This window comes from Oryx dammah, unplaced genomic scaffold (genome assembly GCF_014754425.2).
Source record: "Oryx dammah isolate SB20612 unplaced genomic scaffold, SCBI_Odam_1.1 HiC_scaffold_12, whole genome shotgun sequence".
Classification (NCBI taxonomy): Eukaryota; Metazoa; Chordata; class Mammalia; order Artiodactyla; family Bovidae; genus Oryx; species Oryx dammah.
The window spans coordinates 38824799-38830798 of NW_024070196.1; positions in this window are offsets into that span (position 1 = coordinate 38824799).

Consider the following 6000-nt stretch of genomic DNA (forward strand, 5'->3'; position numbering starts at 1 on the left):
TTTAGGGGGTTGTTTTTGGTTTTGTTTGCTTGCACCCTGCCCCCTCCCCAGTGCTTTAGGCACACAGACAGCAAGAAGTGGCTGGAGTGGTCTCAGCAATTAAGAAAGTCTACATGAAGGGCTGTTTATCACTGCAATAGACCACAGCAAGGTCATGATGAGAAAGACGCTGTTCTGGATGTTGCATATGTGGTTTGCTTAATTGATTTTGGTTTAGTTTTAGTTTTAAGTTTCTTTGTTTGATGGGAGTAATATGAGATAAAGGAATGGTTTTAAAACTGTTGCAGATCTATTCTTTATTCTAAGCAGGCAGTTGAAGTTATTCTCCACTCAGACATTTGAATAATCTGAGCTGCTCCAATATCTTGTTGAAACTGATGTTAGCTAATTGAATTTCTATGGCATTCATCTGGAGAGTTTTTCATTCTGTTTCAGAGCAAGCCAATTAGAAGTCAGAATCTGAAAAGCCTGGCCTTTCAGTTGTCTAATAAATCCCAGTGTTTGAAGGAAGAATGTATCTGATCATGTTCAACTTACATCTTTGTTCCTGATTCTCAAATAGAATTTGAATTGGCTTATATGAAAGGCTATAATTATTATAAGACTGTTTAAAAATATACACATAAAACTCCAAGCCTTTAAATATAGGTAGAAATAAACATGGTAACCATAAAATTGAATTCATTAGGTATAAGCTACTGTGACATTTAGCTCTGAACTTTCCCTGCAGACAAAGCAAAAATAGGAATGCAATCAATTCTGTGTGTTTTATTTATTATTTGATAGGCAAAAGCAATGTAATTCTTCAATAAAGAGTATTTTCTTTACATTAACTCCTAAAAATTGATTTCATGGAATTCTTGCCTTTTAATATTCTAGGAGCAGCACCATATATAAGTGACCTGTGTCTTGGAATCAATAGGCAATTGACTTATAAAAAAGATTTAACCATCTCTTATCTCATTTGAATATACCAGATGTTTGAATTGAAAGACAGACAGAAATATCAAAAGTATATCTATTGTTTTATGAGAATATCATATTGTTGTTGTCCAGTTGCTAAGTGATGTTTGACTCTTTGTGACCCCATGAAATGCTGCATACCAGGCTTCCCTGTCCTTCACTATCTCCAGGGTTTGCTCAAACTCATATCCATTGAGTCATTGATGCCATCCAACCATCTCATCCTCTCACACCCCTTTTCCTCCTCAAAGTTGCCCAACATCAGGGTCTTTTTCAATGAGTCAACCTTTCACCTCAGGTGGAAAAAGTATTAGAGCTTCAGCATCAGTCCTTCAAATGAATATTCAGGGTTGATTTTCTTTAGGATTGAATGCCTTGATCCTGTTGCAGTCAAAGGGACTTTCATGAGTATTCTGCAGCACCACAGTTCAAAAGCATCAGTTCTTTGGTGCTCAACCTTCTTTATGGTTCAATTGTCACATTTGTACCTGAATACTGGAAAAAAGTTTGACTATACGGATCTTTGTCAGCAGAGTGATGTACCTTTTAATACGCTATCTAGGTGGAAATGGCAACCCACTTCAGTATCCTTGCCTAGAGAATTCCATGAAGAGAGGAACCTGTAGGGCTATAGTACATCGGTCACAAAGAGTCGGACATGACTGGGTGACTTACACTAGCCACTAGCCATTGGAGAAGGCAATGGCACTCCACTCTAGTACTCTTGCCTGGAAAATCACATGGACGGAGGAGCCTGGTGGGCTGCAGTCCATGGGGTCGCTAAGAGTCGGACACGACTGAGAGACTTCCCTTTCACTTTTCACTTTCATGCATTGGAGAAGGAAATGGCAACCCACTCCAGTGTTCTTGCCTGGAGAGTCCCAGGGACGGGGGAGCCTGGTGGGCTGCTGTCTCTGGGGTCGCACAGAGTCGGATATGTCTGAAGCAACTTAGCAGCAGCAGGTTTATCATAGCTTTTCCTTCAAGAAGAAAGGGTCTTTTAATTTCATGCCTGCAGTCACCATCCTCAGTGATTTTTGAAGCCCAAGAAAATAAAATCTGTCACTTTTTCCACTTTTTGCCATCTATATGCATGAAGTGACAGGACTGGATGCCATGACCTTAGTTATTTGAATGTTGAGTTTTAAATAAGCTTTTTAACTCTCCTCTTCCAACCTCACTGAGAGACTCTTTAGTTCCTCTTCGCTTTCTGCCATTAGAAGGGTATCAACTGCATATCTGAGGTTGTTGATATTTTTCCCAGCAATCTTGATTCCAGCTTGTTATTCATCCAGCCTGGCATTTTGCATGCTCTACTATGCATAAATAAGCAGGATGAAAATATACAACTTTGATGACCACCTTCCCAATTTTAAACCAGTCCATTGCTCCATGTCTGATTATAATGTTGCTTCTTGACCTGCATACAGGTTTCTTAGTAGGCAGGTAAGGTGGTCTGGTATTTCCATCTCTTGAATTTTCCACAGTTTGTTGTGATCTATGCAGTCTAAGAGTTTAAAGTAGTCAATGAAGCTGAAGTAAATGTTTTTCTCTGGCATTCTCTTTCTTTTTCTATGATCCAACAGATGTTGGCAATTTGCTATCTGGGTCCTCTTCCTTTTCCAAATCCAGCTTGTATATCTGGAGGTTCTCAGTTCACATTCTGTTGAAGCCTAGCTTAAAGAATTTTTAGCATTTCCTTGCTAGCATATAAAATGAGTGCAATTGTATGGTAGTTTGAACATTCTTTGGCATTGCTCTTCTTTGAGATTGGAATGAAACCTGACTTTTCAGTCCTGTGGCCACTGCTGAACTTTCCAAATTTGCTGACATATTAAATGCTCTAGTGGTTTCCCCTACTTTCTTCAATTTAAATCTGAGTTTTGGAATAAGGAGCTCACAATCTGAGCCATAGACAGCTCCAGTTCTTGTTTTCATTGACTGTAGAGTTTCTTCATCTTCAACTGCCAAGAATATAACCAAGGCAATTGAATTGAAATAACCAATTTCAGTATTGACCATCTGGTGATGTCCATGTGTAGAGTCTTCTCTTATGTTGTTGGAACAGGGTGTTTGCTGTGACCTGTGTATTCTCTTGGCAAAACTCTGTTAACCTTTGCCCTGCTTCATTTTGTACTCCAAGGCCAAACTTGCCTGTTACTGCAGGTTTCTCTTGACTTCCTATTTTTGCATTACAATCTGCTATGATGAAAAGGATATCTTTTTTGGTGTTATTTCTAGGAAGTCTTATAGGTCTTCATAGAATCATTCAACTTCTCTTCTGCATTAGTGACTGGATTACTGCATAGACTTGGATTACTGTGATGCTGAATGGTTTGCCTTGGAAATGAACACAAATAATTTTGTCTTTTTAGAGATTACACCCAAGTACTGCATTTCAGAGTCTTTTGTTGACTATGAAGTCCACTCCATTTCTTCTAAGGGATTTTTGCCCATAGTAGTGAAAGGTTGTTGCTGAGTCATGAAAGATGCCTGGATTTTTGGCCTCTGAAGAATTCAATCTGGGGCCAGTGATGAGGCTAGATCACTCCGAGCTTTTGTGTAATAAAGTTTTATTAAAGTATAAAAGAGAGAAAGCTTCTGACAGAGACATCAGAAGTGGGCAGAAAAAGTGCCCCCCTGCTAGTCTTTAGCCAGATGTTATAAGCTACTAGCAGGCTGGTAATTAGAGAAAGGTTAGTTTAGTGAAGTCATTCAGTCATGTCTGACTCTTTGTGACTCCATGGACTGTAGCCTACCAGGCTCCTCCATCCATGGGATTTTCCAGGCAAGAATTCTGAAGTGGGTTGCCATTTCCTTTTCCAGAGGATCTTCCTGACCCAGGGATCAAACCCAGGTCTCCCATATTGTTGGCAGACGCTTTACCATCTGAACCACCAGGGAAGCCCATTAAGAAAGGAAATGTCTCAAAACTCAGAGTGGCACCAGGCCGCTCACCCACAACCTGCATTTTGAGATAACAATGGCACAAGGTGAGTGGTCCTGGGCCATAAAACAATTGACATGAATTTTGAAGAAAGGCAGGTTTCCAAGCAAATATATGGTTTCATTAACATAGATTAGGAGAACAATTGTGTGAGTAAAACATACTGGTTTGTCAAGTCAGTTCTGAGTCTTAAGCAGAACCAATCTAAAGACAGAATCTAGGATAAATACATAGTTCATTAACATAGCTTAAGAAAAACATTTCCATAAGAAAAACCACATTGGTTAGCTCAAGTTTTGAGAAAAGTTAAGTTCAGGGGGAACCAGTTGTCATCATGGCAACACAGAATTTAAGAGAAACCTCTTTTTAATTTTGTATAGAGAAGGGAAAAAAATCTGACACTTGTAGTTTGTTTCCTCCTACCACTTAAGAGAGAGATTTTAAAAAGTCTGCTACTTGCAGCATATTTCCCCCATTTGGAGACCTCTAGCCTTCCTGCCTGTTACCCTCTCAGTAGCACATATAATGGTCATCTGAATAAAATTTGCCTATTCCTGTCCATTTTCATTCACAAATGGCTACCATGTCAATGCTCACTCTTGTCATGTGCTGCTTGATGATGTCCAATTTACCTTTATTCATGGACCTAACATTCCAGGTTCCTATGCAATAGTGTTCTTTACAGCATCAGACTTTACTCTCACCTCCATGAAAAATCCACAACTGAGCATCATTTCTGCTTTGGTCCAGACTCTTCATTCTTTCTGTAACTGTTTCTCCACACTTCCTCAGTAGCATATTAGATACCATCTGACCTGAGGGACTCATCTTCTGGTGTCATATCTTTCTGCCTTTTCATACAGTTTATTGGGTTCTTGAGGCAAAAATACTTGTTGGTTTGCCATTCCCTTCTCCAGTGGACCTCCACCATGACCTGTCCATCTTGGGTGGTCCTGCACAGCATGGTTCATAGCAGTTATACAAGGCTGTGATCCATGTGATAATTCTGGTTACCTTTCTGTGATTGTGGTTTTCATTCTGGAGCCTGTGGGATTGTAGTTCTTGCTTCTTCTGTCTGCCCTCTCATGGATGAGGATAAGAATATAAGAATATCATATTACAGATGCTTAGATTCACCTATCCATGGGATGAGATGTTCCTACCCCAGAAGCAAAGTGAAAGCTATGTGTACAACAGTCACATTTCTTTTATGATTCTCTCCCATTAAGAAAAACTCTCTTGAGCCACCTCAAAGAGGAAAAATTCATGTATAGCGCTAAATTGAACAGTGATTTGGGAAGTAATGAGTCACTGAACTATCAAGCTGTTCAAGTGTATTTTGAAGATGAAAATTATGGTTATCTCATCTTACAGGAAGTACAGGGGAAGACATGGCAATGAAATTAGTAATTGTTTACCAAATGAAAACTTTTCAACTACCAAAAAAAGAAGTAGAAATGGGTAGAAGAAAAGTTTTCATGACTATTTTTATGATGATGCTTTAATATTTGGATTCCTCACAAATATCTCAGATGATTCTTAGGTAAAGAGTTTTCAGCATCCATTAAGCATGTTATTAGCAGATAGTCTTGGCATCTTTTGCTGACATCTTATATGTACATGCTGCAGTCCATGGGGTAGCAAACAGTTGGACACAACTTGAGAGAATGAACTGAACTATGTGTACCACGTCACTTCCTGGCTACAAGACACTGGACAAGTTACTTAACCTCTTGGTTTCCTCCCCCATGAAGTGAGATAACTAGCTACCCCAAGTAGAAGGCAATGGCAACCCACTCCAGTACTCTTGCCTGGCAAATCCCATGGATGGAGGAGCCTGGTAGGCTGCAGTCCATGGGCTCGCTAGGAGTCAGACATGACTGAGTGACTTCACTTTCACTTTTCACTTTCATGCATTGGAGAAGGATATGGCAACCCACTCCAGTGTTTTTGCCTGGAGAGTCCCAGGGACGGGGGAGCCTGGTGGGCTGCCGTCTATGGGGTCACACAGAGTCGGACACGACTGAAGCGACTTAGCAGCAGCAGCAGCAGCTACCCCAAATTGCTGTAAGTTTAAATGAGACAATATA